This window comes from Canis lupus, chromosome 21, assembly GCF_048164855.1.
Source record: "Canis lupus baileyi chromosome 21, mCanLup2.hap1, whole genome shotgun sequence".
Lineage (NCBI taxonomy): Eukaryota > Metazoa > Chordata > Mammalia > Carnivora > Canidae > Canis > Canis lupus.
This window is the reverse complement of record NC_132858.1, coordinates 20,798,397-20,824,035: the sequence shown is the minus strand read 5'-3', so window position 1 is coordinate 20,824,035 and position 25,639 is coordinate 20,798,397.

Genomic DNA, 25,639 nt, shown 5'->3' with positions numbered 1-25,639 from the left:
GGGGACAATAAAAAGATCACTGGTTGCCAGGTCAGAGAGAGAGATGGAGATGTCTAAGTGGAACACAGGGGATTTTTCAAATAGTGACACTGTTCTGTATGATACTAAAATTGTGGGTACGTAACATTATGTATTTGTCAAAATCCATACACATATACAACACAAGAGTGAACCCTAATATAAACTGTGGACATTAGTTAATAATAATGTCTCAATATTGGTTCATCAATTATAACAAGTTTACCACACTAAGCAAGATATTAATAATAGAGAAAACTGTGAGGGAGTGGAGGAAGACGGGTACATGGGAACTCTCTGTACTATCTATTCAGTTTTCTGTAAACCTAAAACTTCTCTAAAAATAGCCTATTAATTATAATATGTATATGATCCTTGAACTTCTATTTCTGTCAGTAAGACAGGTTAGATACCAGTGGAGATGAAATATTGCTACAATTTTTTTTTTGCAGCTTCTCCCCTTGAAAGGTAGAGTCTATTTCCTTACCCCTGGAATCTAGGCTGGCCTTGTGACTTGCTTTGTCTAAGAGACCATTGTAGGAATGATGCTGTGACTACTAGCCATCATGCACAGAAGTCCTGGTGACTCTCTGAAAAAGGGCCTGAGTAGAGAGAGGCTGTTGAGCAACAGTTAGAGAACTAGAACCCATGGACCAAATCCAGCCCTTTATGTGTATTTGTAAATAAAGTTTTATTGGAACATGGACCTGCCCACTTATTTATGTAGGTTCTATGCCTGGTTTCTTTCTTTCTTCTTTCTTTCTTTCTTTCTTTCTTTCTTTCTTTCTTTCTTTCTTTCTTTCTTTCTTTCTTTCTTTCTTTCTTTCTTTCTTTCTTTCTTCTTTCTTTCTTTCTCTTTCTTTCTTTCTTCTTTCTTTCTTTCTTTAATTCTTTCTTCCTTTTACATATTTTTCAAATTTAAATTCAATTAGCCAACATATAGTACATCATTGGTCTCAGATGTAGCATTTAACAATTTATCCATTGCATATAACAGCCAGTGCTCATCACATTTTTCCTTCGAGAATGGCAGAGTTGAGTAGTTGACAGTAAGTTAGAAGTTAGAAATTTTTAGATTAGAAGAGGACTAGAATAATCCCATTTGTCTATGTATTTAAAATCACATTTTCAAGATGACTCATTATCTAAGAAGAAACAATAATGAACTTTAGAGAGTAATTAAGATGCAACATAATAAAAATACTACGTATTTTTAAAATAAAAACTGGGATTCAGCTAAAGTCCTGCTTACAGGGAAGTGTATCGCTCTAAAATGCTTATATTAGGTAAAAAGAACATCTTAAAGTAAAGAAGCCAAAAATCTATCTGTTTAATCAAATTAAGCAGATAGAAAAATAAACCAAAGAAAATAGAAGACAGAAAATAATAAAGCTGCAAATTAATGAAAGTGTGAAACAAACATGGATATAGAGAATCATCAAAGCAAAAGTTGTGACTTTGAGAAAATGAATAATAAAGACAAATCTCTAGCAAGATTAATGGCAGAGAATCCAAATAAACAATATTAGTACAAAAGTGGGATGAAATCATACATTTTACAAAAATTAAGCAAATAATAAGATGTGAACATCTTGTATTAGTTTGCTATTGCCACCATAATAAAATTCTGCAAATTTCGTGGCTTAAAGCAGCACAAATGTATGATCTTACAGATCTGTAGGTCAAAAGTCTGACAAAGGTCTCACTGGACTTAAATCAAGGTGTCAGTAGGAGTGCATTCCTTTCTGGAGTTTGTAAGGAAGAACCTGTTTCTTTGTTCATTCAAGTTGTTGGCTATCTGCTGAGGGTCATTTCCTATTTTTAGAGGCCACCCACCGCCCTTGGCTCATGAACTCTTTCCTCCATCTTTAAAGTCAGCAATTGTGAGTCAGGTCCTTCTCTTCCCACTCTCTGACACTTCTTTCATCCTTGGGTGTCTCTCTCTAACTACAGCTGGGAACGGTTCTCTGCTTTTAAGGATCCATGAAATTTGACTGGGTACACCTGGATATACCCAAGATCATTTTCTCTTCTCAAGACCCCTACACTTAATCATATCTGCTAAGACCCTTTGCCAGGTAAGGGAACATATTAATTCACAGCTTCAGGGAGTGGGACATGAACATGTTTGAGGAGCCATTATTCTGCCTACCATACAATTCGAATTTATAAAATTTGAAAATTAGATGAAATGGGCAAATTCCTAAAGAAATATTACTTACTAAAACTGACTCAAAAAACAATGAAAAGAGGAAGAGTCTGTAACTATTCCTTAAATTTAATGAGTAGCTTAAAACTGTCCCATAAAAGGAAATATTCCAGTTGGTGTTATAGGTTAGCACTACTGAAATTTCCAGGAATAACATTAATTCTAATCTTATATAAATACTCTGGAGGATAAACCACAGAGGAAGCACTCCTCAATTGTATGGGGCCAGTCTAAGTATGACGGTTTCAAATCATGTCATAAATTCGTTGACACTTCTTCCATCAAAAGGTGAAGTGTCCCCTTGAGCCTGCTTTGACTTCCTCACCATACAGGATGTGGCAGAGAGGTGTCATATGACTTCCAAAGCTAGGTTAGAAAAGGCTATGCAGCTTTGACTGGTTTCTCTTGGACACTTGCTCTGGAAGTCTGTGGTAGATGTCTAACTGGCTGAAAGCTGCCATGCTGGATGACCACAAGGAGAGATTACAGAAAGGTAGAAAATGGTACCAAGGAGCCCCAACTGTATGCATCTTCCCTGCTCAAGCAGCAGACATGTAAGTGAGAAAGCTTTCCAGATACCAGCCTCAGCCACCATCTGACTGCAAACACATGAGCAATCCCAAGTGGGAATCATCTAGTAGAACTCAGGCAACCCCCAGAACCACAGCAGATAATAATAAATAATTGAGTTGTTTTATACTGCTAAGTTTGGCATAGTTTGTAATGTAGCAACAGATAATCATGACCCATTTTTATGTAGCAGAAATAAATGCATTGAACTAAGTGCCCAAATTACTCAAAGAGAGAAGAAAAACAAAAATGACCAAAGTCCTGAACAAAATATTGGCAAATTGAATCTGAATGTGTATAAACAAGGATAATGTATATGACCAAGTTGGTTTATACCAAGAATGCAATATTAAAAAATTAATTAATGAAATATACCCCGTTAACAGACTGAAGAAAAAACTATACAATCATTTCAGTATATGAAGGAAAAATCATTCAATAAAAAGTAACATCTATTCAGGATTTTTTTTTAACAAAGATCTTCTCAAATGAGGAATGAAAAGGAATTACCTGATAATAGACATCATCAAAAAGTGAAAAGAAGAAAGAAAGAAAGAAAGAAAGAAAGAAAGAAAGAAAGAAGAAAGAAAGAAAGAAAGAAAGAAAGAAAGAAAGAAAGAAAGAAAGAACAAGCCACAAAAATCATTCAAAATGATGAAATGCTGAAACTCACTTTAAGATGAAGAACAAGACAAGGATGGCCATTATCAACATACCTATTCAGCTTAGGACTAAAGGTATGGGTCAGTGAAGCACAGAATGATAAAGACTGGAAACAAAGCAAAACTGTCCTTTTGCAGATGCCTTAATTATTTACCCAAAATATATGTCAGTCTACAGATGTTTTAGAATTTGAGAGTTTAGCAAGGCTTCTAGATGCAAAAACAGTATTTAAAAAGCCAACTGCACCTTTAAACATCAATAATAAGTTGGAGTATGTAATTTTTAAAGATATTATTTTCAATATAGAAAATAGAAAATAGATAAAATGATCGTGCAAATGTGGTGAAACACTAATATTTGGAATCCATGGGAAATCTTTGTATTAATTTTATAAACTTTCCCTAAGTTTGAAAATATTTTATTTAATTTTACTTTTTTAGTTTTGAAAATATTTTAAAATAAAAAGTTTTAAAATAAGTTCTTCCCATTAAGGAAAAAAATTCCCTGAAGAAGTTAAAGAGAAAGCTTGAAACTCAAAATATGTTTACAACACATATAACTAACAATTAATATCCAGAAAATATAAAGCACTCCCACAAATCAATATGAAAAAGAAAACCCAAAAGAAAAATAGGCAAAAGGGTTTAACACACCTTTCATAGAAAAGGAAGTACAAATGGCCCATAAATATATGAAAAGATGTCTCAACTTATTAGTATTCAGGAAACACCATAATTAGATAACCACAACACCATAACAAAATACTATTTTACACTCACCAGAATGCCAAAAATTTACAAATTGATCAATATCAAGATGAAGAGGTTGGAGAACAATAGAAACTCACATCCACTGATTATGGGAATGAAAATTGGTACAATCCCTTTGGTAAACGCTTTGGCATTATCAAGCTGAACACAAGCGTGTACTGGAAACTCGCAATTCCACTGGAGGTATTTGCCCTAGTACAGCTCTTCTACATGGGCACCCACAGATATACACGACAATGTTCACAGCAGCACAGCTAATAAGCCAGAAACAATCTAAACTCCCATCAGCGATAGAATGGATAAATAAACTGTGACGTAGTCATACATTGGAAGGCCATGTAGCAGTAAAATTGAATAAACCACAGCTACATGAATCAATTTGGGTGAATCACTAAAACGTAATATTAAAGAATTAAATCACAGGGAAAAACATATAATACATCATTCTGTTATACAAAAACAGGCAAAACTAAATAATCTATACATATATAGATGATAAAGGAAAAGGAACAAGAGACCAGACCTCAACAAAATGGTAACAACATTCTGCTTTGTAAGCTTGGTGGTAAATATATGAGAGTTTGTTTTATCATTGCTCTTTAAACTGCATATACATAAGGCACATTTTTATGTGTGATATGTTTCTCATTAAAAAAAATTTTCTATGGGGACACCTGGATGGCTCAGTCAGTCAAGCGGCCAGTTCTTGAGTTCTGCTCAGGTCAAGAGTTTGGAGTCTTGAGATCAAGCCCTGCCTCAGGCTCTGCGCTCAGCAGGGAGTCTGCTTGAGATTCTCTCCCTCCCTCCGCCCTTCCCCCCCAACCTCAAATAAATAAATAAATAAAATCTAGGAACACATAAAATACCTATGACCCTTGCCCCTAGGATTCTAGGATGGGCGTTGAGCTCATTTCTACCTGAGGCACAGTATCAGCGGCCAGTCCTGTTAGAGCAGCTGTGCACTTCCTTACCACATGCCTTCAAACACCTTTTCCAAACTGCAGAGTTAGACAACCATGCCTACCTCAAGGACAGTTAATGAGCATTGAGTGAAGTAATGACATATAAGATACCTACCACGAAGTGGGCTTTCAATGCACCTTATTAAAAAGTAGCGGCCCTAATAGGGTCACTAGAAACTTCTATAAGAATTTTTTTTTATTGAGATAAAATTGGCATATAACATTATATTAGTTTCAGGGTGCAACATAATGATTCAATCTACGTTGTGTGAAATGATCACTGCAGTAAGTCTAGTTACATCTATCACCATGTATAGTTACATATTTTTCTCATGAGGAGGACATTTAAGATCCATTCCCTTAGCAACTTTAAAATATATATTTAAAAAAAGTATTGTTTACTGTAGTCACCATGCTATACACTACACCCCCAGAATGTACTAGTCTTATAACTGGAGGTTTTATATTCTGGTAACCCGGAGTCACTAGCAAATTTTAAATACACTTTCAGTGCGCCTTTTTCAGATTATATTGATACCAACCAGCTGGCAGCTGTCCCAGGGAACCCTCATTGTTCATGGCATTTTTGTTTTGGGGTCTGATAGTTCTGGTTTGTGGTGCCAGGGTCTTCACCAGGTCCTGCGTCTTCCACTCCCCGGGCTCACCAGAAGGATTTCTCCATCATGAGCATCGTGGCCACTCCACTGAAATAGCCCCAACCTATTATTTAGTCTTGTTTTTAAAAATATACAACGGGTCCCCAGAATTGTCTCTCATTAGCAAGAGATAACAGCAATGGTCCTCAGCCCTTAATCTCCAGGGGGACTGTTCTTTTTCAAAATAAGTTTTTAAACTTCCTTGGGCCCTTGAAAATGGAATAAACACAGCCTGAGCTGAAGCTGAAGGGAAGGTTCTTGGTTAGGTTTAATCCCAGACCACTGGCTTCAGGCCATGGTGAGAGGTCAGTAGCTCTTTTTATCTGACTCCCCAACTAGACCATGTGAGCCTTTCAAGACCAGAAGTATATCTTACTCACTTCTGCATCCTTTCATGCAGGATACATTGGTATACAGTAGGTGTGCCATAAATGTTTTCTGAATGGAAATAAATTGCCTGAGAAAAATGTTGGATGGCCAATGTCTATAGAGCCTCTTGAGGCTCAGCAGCAGATTTCCATATCTTTACATGGTACCTGGCACCATGAACTAATAAATTGCATGGATTAATTAATTAATTAATTGTTTAATTAAATAATTTATTTGGGGGCTGGGAACTGAAGACTACTTGCAAACAGAGATCGAGCAAGGCTCCGTGTTGGCTGAACATGGCAGTAAATGGGCTTCCCTCGACTGTGAGTGGAACAGAGGGAGTGTCCTAATGCTGCCGGCCAGACCAAGGAAAGTCTCTACTTGACTTTGCTCTTTCCTTGACAGAAATGATCTTCCAGCAGTCACTCAGGGGCCCTGTTGGCACTTATGAATCCCTCTATTCCAAGAGCAGCCTCTGCTCATGGATCACACCCCCTCCCAATATCAGAGACCCCTGATGAGCCAGGTGCCTGCAGGCTTTTCAGTCCAAGCTCTGTCCGCCTCACTAGGCTGAGAGGCACATGCTTGTTAAGTCTGAATCAACGGGGACTCCCTTGACTTTCTACTCAGGCTGAAAACCAGAGGGCTTTGGTAGAACGTGCTGAGTTGACTTAAGTCGGTGAGAATGCACAGCGGAAGCTGGAGTGGCATTGACTTCCTCATGAATGGGAGAGACAGGCTTTCAAATAAAAATGAGAACAGTGTTACCAAGCAGAAGGGCTGCTGGGCAGCCCCAGTGCCCACCTTGACAGCTGCCATGGGGAGACTCAGAGTTGTGGTTCTGAGCGGTAATTCATCGGAGAAGAAGCATGGCCCATGGAGCTCTGAGGCCCAGGGTACCCACTCACCTGCTACTTGACCTTGAGCCAATCACTTCTTCTCCTCAGTCTGCCATTCTCTCCTTTTTAAGAGAAGGGGGCTGGGCTAGGGGATTGCAAAGCCTCTTCAAGTCCTAACATTCTACAGGTCTCTGATTTCTCATTCCTGTCTGTCATCTGAGCAGGTATGAGAGAGAATAATTACTAGCTGTGGGATTACCCTGGCAGTGGTTTTTTTGAACAACAAATATGAGCTTGTTCTTGTCATTTGTGAGGGGGCTGCTTAATTGGGGTCAAATTCTCTGAGGTTCCTTTTGTCAGTCGTTTAATGGTAGTTGTATCGCGAAGCATTGCTTAAAAATTTGGGAACTTCAAGTGTCTCGCTGAAGTTTTCTCAAAACTGAAGAAATGTGACTAGTTCAAATCTGATAAACTGGCAACATGTCCTATGTAGGAAGAGCCATGAATAAATTGAATGAATTGACTGGATTTTTTCAGAGCAGACACTGTACTTACTTGGCTTTATATCTCTAGTGTCTACTGCAGAGGTGGCCATATAGTATAACGACACAGCCCATTTTGTCATCTGATATTCAATGAGCACCTGCTATGTGCCAGGTACCTTGCAAGGTCCTGGGGATGCAATTGTGATGAGATAATGTCCTGGCACTCAAAGAGCTCCTACTCAAGTAGGATGGGCAAACAGTAAACAGACTAATATGATAGGTGGCTGCTACCAGAGAAGGAACAGTGATGACCAAGTACTGGCCCTGACTTGGGGAGTCAGGGAAGCTTCTGTGGAGGTGACAATCAAGCAACCCTCTGAAGCTAGAACTGGAGTTGTCCAAGCAAGAAGCTCAAAGTACTAGAATCCTCCAACTGAAATATTAGCAGGGCAAGAGGAGAGATGAGAGAGAGAGAAAGAGAGAGAGAGAGAGAGAGAGAGAGAGAATCCAGTTCATAAAGGGCCTTGATGTCTTACTAAGGAATTTCCTTTTTTTTTTTTAAGATTTTATTTATTCATTCATAGACACACAGAGAGAGAGGCAGAGACAGAGGCAGAAGGAGAAGTAGGCTCCATGCAGGGAACCCGATGTGGGACTCGATCTTGGCTCTCCAGGATCACACCCCAGGCTGCAGGCGGCGCCAAACCGCTGCGCCACCGGGGCTGCCCCACTAAGGAATTTCCTTAAGGACACTCTGCAACCAGCTGTAGGTTTTAAGCAGAAAGCAAATAGATGTGCATTGACTAATAAATCTGGTGTAATTTTTTTGCATGGAAATGTCCTCATCTCACCATCCTGGGGTTGGATTAGATGATTGCCAGGACTTCTTCTGGTTGTGACATTCTGTGAGTCTTGAAGTTTCTATTCTGATTCGGGTCAGAGTTTCCTGATGTTTGGCCTCTTCTCACTAGCAGCAGAGGTTGTTCTGAGCAGAATAAGAGAATCAACTGCACACATGGTCTCTCTCTCTCTCTCCCTCTTCCCCTGTCTCTCACTCTCTGTCTCTCTCTCTCTCCCTCCCTCCACTAGACGGATGAGCGAGTTCCATTACAGAGGAGGAGAGCTTCCTTGTGACCAGCCTCGCACCAATCCATCCATCAGCCGATTAACAGTGGCTGAAAGCCACTTATCAGGAAGGCTCCTGCCCTTATCACTGTCACCGTTTGCAAATAAACATCGACTTTATGCTGAGTTTCCATATTTAACCACATTTAAGTAACTGCTGATACTTTCATTACATGACATTTGCACTTCAGAATTTAAAATTAGACATGTGCACGCAGCTCGTCCATGAAATAGGAAAGATTGGGTTGTTTGGGGCCTTCCTGCCATTTGTTTTCAAAGAAAGGGAGCTTCAAAGTGAATTCTGCAGAACACAAGAATCTCTTGTACTCTGAAAACAGTATGGACAAGAAAGAGATCGGGACGATGTAGTTTTATTTTTATTTCAAAAGGTCGGTACCTCATGTAAAAGCTGTAACACATCCATAATGGATGAGATGCATAAATGATACATCAAAGTCAGAAAACACAGTCCTCTGAGGAGCAGAAAAATCTTTCTTTTTGAGCTGGATTTCACAATATAAAAGCTTAATGCCTCACACAAATTCATTACCTGATGATGAAAAGGAATGTTGCTCTGGATAGAGCATGAATTAACAAACGCGTATCCAGGGCTTAATGGTGTGGGTGCAAATTCTGAACCTATCAGTTAAAAAATAATAATTCGGGATAAATTTACCCCTTTGAAAAGACTCCAATATGATTATTTTGGTTAAACATAAGGTGTTGATGCTCATATTGTGATAACATGTCCTTTTGAATTCACAATTTTGATTATATTCCCCTTTTTGTTCTGTCTTGAAAATGTTTTATCTCCAATCCCTTAGCATAGTATCTGGAACATAGCAGGTGCTCAATAAATGTGATTTGCATGAATAAAAGAAGAAATAGGGGCAGCCCGGGTGGCTCAGCAGTTTAACGCCACCTTCGGCCCAGGGCCTGACCCTGGAGACCCGGGATCGAGTCCCATGTCGGGCTCCCTGCGTGAGGCCTGCTTCTCCCTCTGCCTCTCTGTCTCTCATGAATAAATAAAATCTTAAAAAAAAAAAAAAAAGAAGAAGAAATAACAATTGCTTAATGTTTGGAGTCCTAACTATATGCCAAACAATGTGCTTAATATTCTCCTTGTGTTATCTTATTTAATCAACACAAGTAACTTTGATCTGGGCTGTATTCATATTCCTATTTTGCAAATAAGGAAACTGAGTCCTGGAGAGGTGAAATAACTTGGCCGTGGGTGCATGACTAATAGTACTGGTAAGTGGTGAATCTGGGTCAGATTCAGATTTTAGTTGAGCCCAGAGCTTATATGCTGGGCCACAATGGGACAATGAATTAATAAACTGGCTGCTTGGGCCGAGTGAATTAAATGAGAGGAGAGTATTAATGGAATCAAGGGACCAAATTCACTAAAAATAAATTACAGTAATAGATCTTTCAAGAGCTTACTATTATAAAAAAAAAAAAAAACAGAGAGCTCTGCAACTACATGCTCTTCCAAGAGTCATTTGTGTGATGCCGAATGTGCTCCATAAAGTGCTCATCTACACTGTCCAATAATACGGTAGCCATCAGCCACATTTGGCTATTTCAATTTCACTAAACTTAAATTAAATGAAAAATTCACTTTCTTGGTGGCACTGGCCACATTTCAAGTGCTCAAGGGCCTCTTGCAGCTACTGTGTTGGACAGTGTGGATGCAACATTTTCATCACCCTGGAAAGTGCTGTTGGACGGTGCCATGTGAGGTTGCCTGGCCCTGGATATAAATACCACACAGAACCTGCTCTCTAGGAGCTCATTGTCTGCTGAGGGAGAAGGACATGCAAACTGCAGGATAATGTGAGCCAATAGAAGAGGTTTGGAACCCAGTTTGGTGGGAGATGAAGGGGATACGGGATGGCGAAAGCAGAAATAGGAAAGCTTCACAGAGCAATGGCCAATTGCTCAGAATCTTGATGGAAGAGTAAGAAATTAGCCAGCAGGCAAAGATGGGACCTCCTTGAGAGAGAGAGGGGGTTCCGGACAGAAGGAATCTCAAGCCCAAAGGCTCAAAGTGAAGAGGGAGCAGGGAAAAGGCAGGAGGAGGAGGGAGGGGGAGGGGGTAGGGAGTGAGAGAGAGAGAGGCAGAGAGGGAGAGGAGTGAAGTATTAACATCAGACACCTCTCTCATGTATTACAGGTCATTGAAGTTTGACCTGAGCCCTGTTCTTAAACCCCCATCAGCATTCTCAAAAGGCGTTTATTATGTTTATTTATCATGTGTTGCAGCAGGTGAAGTTGGAATAAGTGAAATTTAGATGCCAGCCGCAGCCCTCCTTCAGGTCTCGAACAAAAGTGCTGCCTTCCCAAGGGTTCACATATTGGACACAATGTCTCCCTACAGAAAGATCCCCCTACCTCTAGCCACTTCCTGTGGTATTTTTCCATTTTATGTCCTTCTGAGCACTTTTCACCATCTGAACTTACACTATCGGTGTGTTTGTTTGCTTACGAATTTATTATCAGTAATAAATAATTACTGATGTATTATTTAAGCCCCACTAGGATTTAAGCTCCTGGTCCGGAGGAACCTTCCAGGTTGTTCACAGCCCTGTTCCCATCACTGGAGTGTCCCTGGTACATCATAAGCCTTGCTAAATATACATGTTGGCCCAGGCAACAATCACAACAAGAAGTGTAATAGTAGGAGTAATGGTGGAAGTGGCGGCTCACATTTCACACGACCTCGTCACAGGCCAGGCAGTAGGCTAAGTGCTCTCACTGCAGTGTCTCGGGGGTTTCTCACAACAATCCTGTGAGATAGGTCTCTCATAAACCCCATATTATAGCTGAGAACGCTGAGATGAGAGGTAAGGAACCCACCCTGGACACACAAGGAGTGGGGAACCGAGAATTGAACACAAGCCCTCAGAGAGTTTAGTCCCTAAGCTCCCAACCTCCTCACATGGTGGCCTCCTCTTTAGCTTTCCTGACTCTACCCCTCTCAAATGGCAGGATCAACAGAATGAAGCCAGGAAGACAAAAGCAACTTGGCCAGGTCAAGGAGTAGGTGTGACAGTGAAGGGTCTTGATTCCACATCCAAGCACCTTGTCTTCTGTGTGTTGCTGACTCTTCCTCAAATTTGGAGATATTCCATCTTGATTTGTTGACCTCAGTATCTTCATCTGGCTCCAGGATGTTCTCAGAACAGTGCTTGCTACAGTGCTCGATCAATGTTTGTTGAAGGAATGAGCAGTGCCTCTACTGGACACAGACTTTTATGATATGACGCCCCAGGGAGATGTTCTGACTAAAATTTGTTGGCACGTTCAAGTAACGTTACAAATGACTACTCTATTTTTTCCAGACGTGCATGGATAACTGCAAAGATCCTGGAATAGGAAATTAGGTTATGCAAATACCTTCAAAGGCCAAATGAAAGTTTCTCTTCATTTGAGGGGATTTATTGGCAATTCTTACCTTTTTCTCTCCCATGCCCTGTTTTACATTTCTGCTGCATTTAAGTTGAATGCTCCACTTAGACAATCTCCAGTACAAACAAAACAGCCAAATTAAGGCCAGTGAAGAAGCAGTGTTGGGTTTTTTTTTTTTATATGTATATATAGTAAGCTTAAGTGCCTGAGCAAATTATAGCCCAGCTAGCCAGAGCAGCAATGAGCCATTCCAGTTGTAAATAAACACATACATGGCCTATGGACAGCCAGGGTGCAGCAGAGACAGCTCAGGCAATTCATTAGAGCCTTCAAAAGGTTAAACCAGAAAGCAAGATTGGATGGGAATCGTGTCCCCAGCACCGAGGACATCGGCAGCTAAATAAATGCTGAAATGATACATGGTAGGTGCTAAAATAAATATTTGCAAAATGAATAAAGGGAGAACTGAGTTTGGTTTCCTAGAAATAGCTTCCACAGTGACCTGTTTGCCAAATGATAATGATCATGTGATTCCTGTAGAGGATCACGAGGACTCAGCTCCTTTCTTTATCAAGGCAATAATACCTTGTTTGAGGTTCATATTCTAGAAGAAGAGCTCCTAAGAGAGGAGTGCTTTTTTAATGGACATTTGCTATTCTTGCTTGGCTGGCGCTTATCCCCCCCACCCCCATCTTCCATTAACACCCTCCTCATTCTCGCTGGGGGACTATGTCTCTCCCAGTCTTAGTCAGTGTCGGTTTAGGTGAAGATGAGTCTTTGTCCAGCTGTAGGGAAAAGTATGTAAGCCAGTCTGGGCCAAAGAGAGGGTAATATCCCCCTAGCCACAGTCACATGTGTCAGTTTAGGCCAATCAGAGCCAAGAAGTCTCCAATCTGGAATTTTGCTGGGACTACTGGGAAAGAGGTAAGCTTTCCCCACTAGGGCTGATGGGAAAGTAGAGTGAAGATGGAGCTTCTGGCATAATCTTATGAGCAAAAGGGGAGACCTTGCCTAAGAATTAGGCCGGTAGAGAATAAAACAAAGTCAAAGGTTAGGGAGAAGAAAACCAAAGTCCTGGACTCAAGCATGCCTGAATGCATGGTGCCTCTGGAGTTTTAATTAGATGAGCCAGCAAATGGTCTTTTTTGCTAAAGCCTGTTCAATTTAAGGTCCTGATATTATTTACAGATACCACTTTTTTGATGGTAATAATATTTCATACACTACCTCAAATGATTAATATTGAAAAATTAACATCTACCAAGCCTCCATCTTATAGTGCCTTGGTAGGTACACAAATATAGAGAAATGAAAGCCTTAGAAACATCGAACAGCCATTAAGCCACCTCCTTTACTGACGTAATAATCTCTACTTTGCATTATGGGATAAGAGCTATAAAACGTTTATCCCTTCTGACTTAAGGAAATAATCTTAAATAATAAAACAATTTTATACTCATATACAAATATTTATCATGATATTATTTACAATTACAGAAAATCAGAAACAACCTAAGTGTCCAATATATGGAAAAGATCAGATAAAATTTACCACATAAAGTTACATAGTTATTAAAATTACACTTTTTAAAGGTTTTCAATAACGTGTTTACAGCATAACATTAACAGGAAAAGAGTTTTGGGTATTGTACAATCACACCATGTTTTTAAAAAATCCATTAATAGAGAAAAAAATATTGTAAGTATCTCCAAATGCTAACATTGGTTATCTTTAAGTGATGGGACTATGGGTGATTTTCTTCTCTTCTTTCTACTTATTTGTAAATAAGAATCTTTTTTTTTTTGTAATTAACAGATATTATTTCACAGAAGAAAGTCTGTTATTAAACTTTTAAAATAACTGTCTCTACCAGCTCCCTGAAGGAAGTCAGCTAGCCTTGACTTGGATATGTCAAGCCTGCCTACTTTGGACCATGAAAACTTGTAAATGCACATAAAAGATCAGAGGTACAGCCACAAACCCCTCACATAACTGAACTCCGGACTTGTACAGTCACCCATTCTATGAGCTCAAAATGAGAATGCATTAAAAGCTCTTACCACTGATCTACTTTCATCTCTACAGGGGCTCCGTACCCAAACCTATAGTTGGGACTATCATTACATTATTCGCCTTATTAGTGAGGAAAGTTCAAGGCAACTCCTTAAATGCACATTCCTCAAATGTTGCTTTTCAGGTACTTCTTTTCTCTGGGGGCAGAAATGGAGGTCTTCTAGACCAAAATATTGAGATTCCAATTCCCAGAGCTCTCACCTTTCTTGAATAAACCAGTAGGCTGGGCACTGAAACGACCTCAGAGTTCGATCTTGTCCTTGTCTAAAAATAGGCTCTCAGACAAGTAAACAGACCAGGCCAGAGGGAAAAGCTGGGAGACACAGTGATGAAATCAGTGAGCATGGCTATGTCTATTATTAACTGATCTGAGCACAAAAGATGCCTCTGGAACATCATTCAGGGCCTTGAGCAAACACAACTCTCCCTCCATATGCCAAACTTCCTATCACTCTGCGCCTTGGAAAATCATTTTGGCTGCCATTTTGTCTCTTGATCAATGAATATAAGCCATATTCTGGGCCCCATTCCTAGAATAATGAACTGAATAGATACAAATATGGCAATTTTTATGAAATTACCTGGACAGAGTCTGCAAGCAGGAAAAAAAAATGTTAAATAGATATTCATCCCAGAGAAGAACGAGTGCCAGGAAGAAAGAGTCCTTCCTGACACTCCTGGACCTACCTAGGACAAGAGGTGAAGCAGCAGGTTCTCTACAAAACTGTGCACTTAGTAGGACCTTAGAAATAAGTATACCACTTGGTTTTATCAATATATTTAGTGTTTGAAGTGTCTGTAGCAGCCAAAGTCCACTGATTCCAGACCAGAAAAATAATTAAGCCCTTTCCATGAAGCAGCTTATGTGAAAGACTTTATACACCTCTCTAATCCTCATAACTATGAAATAAGTATTATTAGCACACCCACCCACTTCCATTTTACAGATGAAGAAATCAAGAGAGTTTAAACAAACCTCCTGAGGTCACATAGTTAGTAACAACCAAGACAATTACAACTGGGGCCAATCTGATTCCAAAGCCTGTGCCCTGACTACTTTGCTCTGTAGAGACGCAGAAGAGTCATTCGATAATGTATATGTGTACAAAATTGTCACGTGGTACACTTTCAATATATACAATTAAATTTGACAATTACTACTCAATAAAGTTTAAGAAAGAAAGAAAGAAAGAAAGAAAGAAAAAGCCTGGGTGGTATTAAAGAGGGCACGTGATGTGATGAGCACTGGGTGTTATACACAACTGATGAATTATTGAAAACTACATCCGAAACTAATGATGTACTATGTGTTGGCTAATTGAATTTAAATTTAAAAAAAGAAAGGAAAAAAACCCAAGCCACAAATTCAAAGGAAAACCGCCCATACAGCATCTGACCCAGCTGACATTTAAAATTTCTCTTTGTAGTCCAATTTCTCAATGAACAGTGAAAGACATCAGACCCTGCCAAAAGACTGACTCCAGTTGCCAGACAGAAGAAATGTGTGGGGACAAGGTGGCTTCTGAGTGAACCTGAACCTCATTCCATGGGTGGCCACTTGGGTCACTTTCACAAGATCCAGAGGACATGCTGTGTGGTCAACAGCAAAAAGACCCACAGTGGCACCACAGGGCTGGGTGAGGAATGGTCCACCCCACCACTGGGATCAGAGCCTTTGGCAAGTGGGTCTCCCAGGAGCCCCCTTGCAGACTCCAGTGGCCACTTCTACCCAAGTACTGGCTTGTCTCCCTGTGGTCTCCAAGGTGCCAGGAGTCAGGGGAAAGATAACCAGCCCTACAGACTTCCCATCTGTGATGCTCTTCTACCTTCAGTGGGAACAGAGAGCTCGGGCCTTCTGACAGTTCCTTCAGCATCTTTTTTAATATCTTTGTTCCTTTAAACAGGAGGAAGATAAAGGGGAGCTGGGATTCCAGTGGTGAGAGCCAGCCTCCTGTGTGAAAATCACTGTTCATTCTTTCCTTGTCCTCTTCCTTTCTGGGGACCTTGCCATGTTTTTGGGGAGGAGTTGGCTGAGGGACACTGTGGGTAACAGGGGAGGATGGAAGGGATGTCATGGGCCACGTCACAACTGCCATCCCTCCAAAATGCTCTCATGCTACATGTGGCAAAAGAGAGGGGGGATTCCGTTCTGCAAGAAACCCGAAGAAATGCCTCTGCGGCACTGAGCAACCTCCCCCAGCCAAGCTTCTCAGAAAGGGTAATAATGTAAACATTCAGCCATTAGAGGAAAAACCTTACCCTTTATGCCACCCTCCCCACCATTAACGACATTGGCAGCCCTATTAAAATACAAGTCTGATTTGTGTTTAATGATCTTGAAAGGAAAGTAATTGCTTGGGTATTACCATTCGAATGTTCTTAGAAGCACAGATAATATTTACAATCGGATTGTCCTTTCTGAAGGGGGCAGACAGGCAGCACTCCCCAGGCCATTTGAAGCTGAGGCTGGGAGAAGTGACCTCAACAATAGGCTTAAGGGTCTTGGAGCCCAGCGTGTATTTTCCTCTTTCTTCTTTTCACTGTCAAGGGACTCCTGGGTAATAATCCTACCCCGGCCTTCAAGGAAGGGGATGCTCGGTGGTGAGGAGCAATTTTATGGTACAAGTTAGAATGCAACCCAGTTGTCTCTTGGGAAAGCAGCAGACGGCATTTCTGTCAAGTCAGTAGTTGAGGAATTTGAGGCAGACCCAAGTGAGGAGTCAAACCCAATAAAAAAGCAATGATAAAGGAGAGATCGAATGAAGTGGTAGCCCCAAAAGATGGATTTCCATGTAAACCAAACCGTGAGGCTATCTACAGCTGGGTTCCTGGAACATCAGCTTATAGATTTATGAGGCCAACATTGCTGTTCCAAGAAATACACAGCTGAATGCATGGAGACCGGGTGAGAGCACACGGTATTGACCACCCGAGCTAGGAAGAAAAACAGTTCCTGGTTCAAAACCCAGCGTGGCTACCTAATAGCTGTATGACCTTGAGAGAAACTGATTTAACTTCTCTGAGCTTCAATGCCCTCATCTAAAAAATAGAAATGATAACTAGACCCACCCATTTAGGGTAATTGTAGGAATCCAGAGACATTCTGGAAGCAAAGGGCTTTGTAGAGGGCCTGGCAAAGAGCAGATGCTCAACCAATGTCTTGGTTATTATTAGGAGTACTGTTTTTAAGATTTTATTTTCTTTTAAAGATTTTATTCATCCTCTTGAGAGAGAGAGAGAGAGAGCACATGAGCACGAGTGGGGGCAAGGATAGAGGGAGAAGAACAAGCTGACTCCTTGCTAAGCGGGGACCCCCCCCCCAATGCTGGGCTCAATCCTAGGACCCTGAGATCATGACCTGAGCCAAAGTCCAACACTTAACTGACTAAGCCACCCACGTGCCCCAAAGATTTTATTTTTAAGTAATCTCTACACCCAACGTTGGGCTCAAACTCACAACCCCAAGATCAAGAGTCGCATGCTCCCCTGACTGAGCCAACCAGGTGACCCTTCCTTGGGTATTATTGACACTAAAGAAGGTGAATGAGGTTCTAGGTGTCTTCAGTACCCAGCTTCACATTATACTAGTTTGGCACTTGTGTTTTGCATGCTCAACATTAGTAGCATCTTGGTCTTCTGGCTGCATGCTCAGTTCTTGGTGCTCCTACATCTAGGAGGTTGTAGAAACTGTGCCAATTCTGCCCATTTTACAGGTTAAGAACCTGCTGAAAGCTTTGCCAAGGAACTGAGCCCTCAGGCAGACCTCAGACAGGAATGGATTTGGTTTGGTCAGGTTTAGCCTTTCCTTTCCCAGGCCACGCAGTCTTCATTACTACCTGCCTTTTGTGGACAAGTCTGGCCTGTGTACCTTCCCTTTGAGCTAAAAATCTGGGCTGGAGGCCACAGAGCGTGAATCCTCATAGTGAGAGCAGAAAAATCGAGAAGAATCTGAAAGGGTCTTGAATCTGAAAGACAAGGAAAGATGTCGAAGGAAAATTATCTCATTGAAATCCCAGCTCATAGGGTGCCTGCCCCAAGCAAGCGGCTGAAGATGGAAGGCGGCATCATTGTCAGAGTTATGAAGTGGGCTGTTTGTAATCTGTGTATACTTTCTTCCATTCTCTTTTATCTCCTTCTTCCATCTGGCCACTTCCCTACCTCATAGAATGGGGTTAATGCATTGCTAGGGGAGAGACTCACTCCTTTTCACTAATAACTGCCTCCCTCTCTCATCAAACTTCATAAAAAATGAAGACCTCTGTGTATCTTTATTCCCAAATGTAAAACTACAATCTGTGGGCCATGGTAGCCTCACATCAAACCTAGAACTTCTCTTTTATTCCTAACCCTAGAGACTTAGCATGCACATAAGCCATAGAATTCTACTGCCAAAGGAGACCTTTGGAATCATTAAGCCCCATCTGGTCATTTTACAGATAAGAATGCGTGCAGGCCCAGAGAGGTTAAGTGACTTGCCCAAGATACACAGCTGCCATTAGCTGAGCCAGAATTTCTGACTCAGATTCTGGCTTCTCAATTAATATTAGATTAAGTGGTAACTGAGGTTATACTTGTCAGGGATTTAACCTAGCATATACATGTGTGTGCATGTTGTGCATGTGTGTGTAGCAGATAACAGCTGGCCCTTTTAGGGGGAGTTGGGTTGGGTGGGGATGGGAATATTGGGAGTTAATATCAAACAGCAGCATCCGTAAGCATTCATGGAACCCCACAGGACTTTCTCTGCTATTTATGTCCCATTTTGCTAAGTTTCTTTAACAGTGTTCCTCAAAGAGTAGCCTCTCATCTAACATTATCTGGGTATTTGTTACAGATGTGAGTTTTCAGACCCTAAGGGGACCTAGTGCAGGTGGCCCAAGAATCTCAGTTGCGTCAAGAACTCCCCACTCTTCTTTGTGTGCCCAAGTATGAGCAGCTCCGGAGTTAAGAGCCATCCCAGAGGTTATTGGACTGTCCCATACGCAGAGTGATTATAAGCATGGGCTTGGGCCAGACAGGCCTGGGGTCAAATTCTTATCCTGAGCTCCAGCACCGTTCCCTCTTTCCATATTTCCATCTGGCTCCCTCCCTCACCTCCTTCAGGGGCTTGCTTGGAGGCAGTGAAGTTACCAGATCACTCCTTATGAAGCAATAACCTACTCCCATCATGAGAGTCAGGACTCCTTTCTTGATTTATTTTTCTCCATAGAGCTTATCACCTGACCCGCTATATATATATATATATATATATGTCTTATTTATTTGTGATTATCTATTTCCCCACTCCCCACTCAAATGTAACCTTTGCATTTTTGTCTGTTTTGTTCCCTGCTATAATCTCAGCTCCTAGGAGAGTGACTGGCATAGAGAAAGCCTTACTAAGTATTTGTTGGATGAGTGAATGAGTGAGTCACTTGCTAGCTGTATGACTTTGAGACAGTTACTTATCTTCTCTAAGCCTCAGTGTCCTCTTCTGGAAAATGAGTGTGACAGTCACCTCACAGGGCTCTTAAGGGGAATAAATAAGATCATGTATATAAAGCACTTAGCACAGTGCCTGGCACACAGCTAGTCATCCATGCTAACTATGCTATAACTTTGATAAAGTGACAGGAACGTCTCTGAGTCTTATTTCATTTTCATGGGATAATGTTTAGGGAGTGGGCAAGGAGTTCTTTGGTGTTTGTTTGATGATAATGTATTTTTTAAGCCAGCTGCTTAATAATTCAATTTTAGGGTCACAAAAGAGATATGAATGTCAGAATGGTCATATCAAAATGCCATTGTGTATTACATTTATCACAAGACTGGGCCAAAATTAGAAGGAGTTGTTCTACAATGTATTTATTAAATTGGGGGAAAATATTGGTTTACACAAAACTACCATGAACCCTTGCTCTCAGGAAATGAAGACTCCACATCACATCCCCTGACTTTTTATTTTTTATTTTATTTTTTCCCCTGACTTTTTATTTTTTGTTTTATTTTTATCCCCTGACTTTTTATTTTTTTTTCATCCCCTGACTTTTTAATCATTCTTCTTAGTTATGGTAATTCATGGGGTCCATTCAGCAAGAATGAGGTGTATGTGTTCCACATTAGAGCCCAAGTTTTGGGTCATGGAGATTTGACCTCTTTGACACACCTCCCACAAAGGAATGGGATCTAGTCCCAGTCTCTTAAAACTAAGCAGGCCTATTCCTGCTTCAACAATAGAATGTAGCCGAAGTGATGTTCTGTGACTTCTAAAGCCAAATCAAAAAGATCATCTGACTCTGCTTGGCTGACTAAGAAGTTTGAGTGGAGAGGCCATGTGTAGGTTCGGGCCCTTGGTCCCAGTGGAACTTGGCCTTGAAGTCATCCCTGCCAAGATGCAGACAGATAGGGGAAGCCTCCAAATGTCACTTGGACCCTTGAGAACAATCTATCCTCCAGCTGAATACCACCAGGTGGCTACTGTTGATGCCATGTGGAGCAAGTGAATCACCCGGCCATGCCCTGCCTGAGTTCTGGCCTGTACAACTGAGAGATATGATAAAATGGTTTCAAGCCATCACATAGTGGGGTCATTGGTGACACCGCAATGAATAACTGGAACAGACATCTTTGAAAATAGACCTGCCACAGTACTGGGCCTGAAGATGTCTTATGAATAACTGCAGAGCACAAGACAGGTGAAAAAAGAAAATATTCCCTGTTATTTGCCTCTTTGTCCTATGAATATCATTGATGCGAGCTGATTTTTCTGAATTGTTTGAAAAGACTCCCTTTACGCGCAGAACTCCGCTGTTAGAACAAGTTTGTTTCCATAACACAGGCCTCAGGCAGACCTTCTCCACTCGTTTTCACTCCTTTAGTTGTTTCCCCTTCCTCTCTCTCACCCCCAAAGCTGAGCCCTTTTTGCAGAGCTCAAGAATTCAAGTGCTTGTTAAGGAGAAAGTCTTTAAAAAGAATCTCAAAATTAGTTAACAACAGTAACAGAAGGATGAATGAAAGGAGTGCAGCACACAGACTTAAATTCAAGGCCTTTGTTGAGGGCCTTTCCCCTCTGTGTTCCTCAATCATAAAATGACAGGGTTGGCCTTTGATCCCCAAATGATCTGCCAGCATTAGCATCGTGAATTTTCAAAGAGCACGAAGGGCATATGAGAAGGCATCCTGTTCATTGCTCGATCTCAGCTCCACAGGGGCAGGGGTACATTTGTCTTCCTCATAGCTACGCACCCAATGCCTTAGAACACATTATTAAAAAATAATATAAACGGTGATAGGAAACCATTACTGAGCTCTGTGCCAGACACTATGCTATGTAGTATATGGGCAGTCTCTCATTTAATTCCCACAACAGCCATATGAAGTAGACACTAGTATTACCCCAATTCGATAGATGATGAGCCTGAGACTTAGAAATTTATGTAAGGAGCCCAACAGTACAGAGGTAGTAAGCAGTGAAGCTGGAATTGGAAGCCAGCTTTTGAAACAGAAAGCCCCAGCTCTTGATCATAACTATTCGCAGAAGGAAAGGCAAGAAAGAAGCTATGTTTTCTCCCAGCCTGTAAATATTTGCTCTGGTTGCAAGGGTGGCTCACAGAAGAAATTCGATCTAAGGCCTGTATCTCCTGAACAGCTGGTCTCTTGAGTTTCAGCCATATCTCTCTCACTGGCCATAATCCCAGGCCTCAGGACTTCCTCCTTGACACCTCTGGCCCTTATGGACAGGTACTTAGTTCTCATCTAATCCCCCACATTAAAAGGCTAGCTGCACAGGTTCCTGCCAATGCAGCAGGAGGCTCAGTTAAGCCCAAGAGTTCACGTCAAGGGAGCCATCATTTGAGATGGTGTGTGGGAAAGGCCTTTAGGGAGGACCACGAGTCCAAATCTGTTATTAATAAAAGTGTTGTGTCTGGGGAAAGAATTTTTCAGGGCTAGTGAATGGGAGCTAGTGTAGAGTGGGACAAGGTGCTATGGCCCAGAAGCCATGAGACAGGGGTCCTTACTGGAGCTCTAAGGCAGATTGCCCAGGTAGATGTGACCAAGCCCTTCAGGCCCTGGGTTCTGTGATCACTAAGGCCACTCCTTGCTCTGAGATGTTCCATCTTATCCCATGATGTAAAATATCCCCATGACAACATTGAACCAGAGGCTCAATTTGTGGCACAGAGAACATAACAGAAGGCTTTGGCCCTTTGATTTGAACTTTCAAACAATTCCCTTAGCAGCCAAGATCTGCTCCTAAATGTCATCATTCTCAAACCCACTTCTCTGTTGCAGTAGCACGACATCATTTTGTTCATCGTGTTGAACAAGATGGGGCTCTGGGGTTTGGTAAAGAACCAGATAGGGGTGCTTACAGCCTGAGAAATTACAAAATGCTTTCTTGCTCCCACGTAACGCACCGCATTTGCATCCTGTGCCTGTGTTTCTTTAACTCTCTGTCTTTACAGGAACATGTTGTTGTTGACAAATAAGTGAATCCATTCAAATGAGAATACTACTCAACTTGCTCAAAACCATGTCCATGTTCTTTTAAATAATACCCGTGGAGATGCAGGCATGCCACACCAGCCAAAACCATCACCCCCAAACATGGCAGTCAGCCTCCTCCTTTCTTTTGCAATCAGTCCTCATTTGAATGAGGATGGTCCTTGTACCATTGTCTTTCTAAACCAATGGCCTTATGTCTAGGGAAGACTGTTTCAAATTTGCTTTTCTCTGTTTCCCTGTCTGGTGACTTAGGTGTTTTGTTCCTTAAAAATCATCTTTGTGCTGTAAGGGTGTTCAGTGCATATTCTTCCCTACTAGGACTTTCCATCATTTCCTCTACAACCCAATCCTAGGGCTGTGCATCTTTTAGCTTATTTCCTTCTCCTAACTGAGCAAGGACCCAGTGTGGGAAGTGAGGACTTCCCAACTCCCTAACAACCTATGAGAGAGCTGTGGCAGTAGCAACCAGCTTAATGACCCACCAGATAAGACTTGAAAGTAGTTCTTTTTTTTTTTTAAAGGCTTAATTTATTTATTCATGAGAGACACGGAGAGAGATGCAGAGAGATAGAGGGAGAAGCAGGCTCCCTGTAGGGAACCCGATGCAGGACTTGATCCTGGACCCCAGGATCACGCTTTGAGCCAAAGGCAGACACTCAACTGCTGAGCCACCCAGGCGTCCCTCGAAAGTAGTTCATTGGTTCTGGTAGTTGAGGGCTGCTGTGCTAATGAACTTCTCTTCTGTGGGGGCTTACATTACTGCTCCCAAGTGTTGGCTACATCTCCGTGTAAGAAGATTGTACTTCCAGCCCAGTTAACATCAGGCATGGCTATGTGATTTGTTTTGGTCAATGGTATTCGAGGGGCAATGACATATGTCACATCCAGACAGAAGTTGTAAGAGCCATCATGTAGTTCTGTTACTGTCATTTCTCTTCCAGGAAAGCTACACAATCTTCATCCTGGATCCCTAAGTGGAGACACATGGAACAGAGCTGCAGGTCACCCACTGCTCAAATGTGCTGTGATTGTCATGAGCCACTGAGATCTCAGGGCTATTTGTTACTCCTGCACAATCTAGGAAAAGTGAATGCACTATCTTAAAGGGTGGAACAGTGCTGTTCTGGAACGCCTGGAAAAGGCAATAGATTCTTCTTTCTCGGGATCCCTGGGTGGCGTAGCGGTTTAGCGCCTGCCTTTGGCCCAGGGCGCGATCCTGGAGACTGGGGATCGAATCCCACGTCGGGCTCCCGGTGCATGGAGCCTGCTTCTCCCTCTGCCTGTGTCTCTGCCTCTCTCTCTCTCTCTCTCTCTCTGTGACTATCATAAATAAAATAAAATGTAAAAAAATTAAAAAAAAAAAAAGATTCTTCTTTCTCCTTGAGGGAAATACTTCTCTTCCTGTACTGTTCAAAGCTCTGGTTACCATGAAGACCCTCAACAAGTGCTACATAACTGTGAATACACATATGGCTTTTTACAGCTTACCAAGGCCTTCATATTTGCCCAATGTCTCATTTGATCCTATCAAATGATGTGATAGGCAGGGATTCCTATTCCAGTTTATAGAGAAGGGAAGTAAAAATCAAATGATTAAGGTACTTTGCAAAGATGATGTGGCTCTTCAATAGAGCAACCAAAACCAGTACCCTTGTACCTTCTAGACAATTTCTACTCCACTAAGTTGCCCAATGCTGATGCTATAGGAGGGTTCACTTGAGTGTAGTCTAGGGCCTTGCATGTTAAAGTGCCTTGAGAAGCCACAGGAAAACATCCCTGCCCTGTCCAGTAAGATAAGAGAAAATCTTGGATAATGGGATGTTCTCATTCCATTCACCCAGCTGCTCTTTGAACACAACACCCAAGTAAACATGGGTGCATTTTAAACTAGCTTTTAGAGAAAAGCAATGACGTTTTGAAACATTTCATCCACAAAATCAATGGATCAGGACCTTGTCAGATATTTGCTAAGACAAATAAAAGCTATGATACATTCTATAAAATTTAAAACACATATACAAGACGAGTGGTGCAATTTTTTGATCCAACTTTTGGCCAATCAGACCTTGTACTAGTGCAGCCAATCAGAACTCACCAAAGCCCTAGGTGGCTCTTCAGAGGATGCAGCTTATCATCTAAAAACCTAAATGAGCCATGCCTAATGACTAAACAGAAAATTATAAGTAACATGTATTAATATCAGTAATACACTTATGTTGCTATAACTACTAACATAATTACTGTGAAATAATTAACGATTAGTAAACTGTTAAATCCTGCTCTTGACAAAGGCAGAAATTTTGAATTAGACTATGTAATAAGGCAAAAGCAGGCCACACAAGGAAGAGACGCTTTGCTTTGTGGTGACTTGACCTTCTCAAAGCCCTCAGCAAGTCCCAGGTACCAGGCTCTAGGTTCTACAGCCCCCTCCAAAAAAAAAATAAATCCATCTGAACACTGAAAACAACTAGTTTCCAGAGGACCACCTGCTCCAGCATTTTCTCTGCTTGTTTAAATGTCTAGGCTAGAGCCACTTCTGAGCCAGTATAATTGAATTACATGTTTCTCAAATGGCTATCAGACCCAGTGGTGAGCTAGACATTTGGAGATTTATAAACAAGAAGTGAGGGGTGAGTGTGCCATCAGCCTTCATCACTTAGAATTCAGGCACTGACTCCATACCTTTGTGCCTTTGCCTCTCCCCCAGCATTCACCTGTAGCTCAGCAGTCAAAATTCCTTTGATGTGCCTGGCTCAAAATTTGTTCAATTTTGATGGCACAGGGAGGGAACAAGAGAGAAGAAGTCAACAATACTGACAACAAAAAAATTGCTAAGACATAAGTCTTTTGACTTGTGTCATGATTGAAAGATCAAGTGAGTCTTGGGCAAAAGCCACTTCTCTCTTATCACTGATGTGGGTAATATTAGCAATAGTGTCTGCTGGTGGCCTCTACTGAGGACTTTCTTCAGAGCATCTTTGACACATATACACGGAAA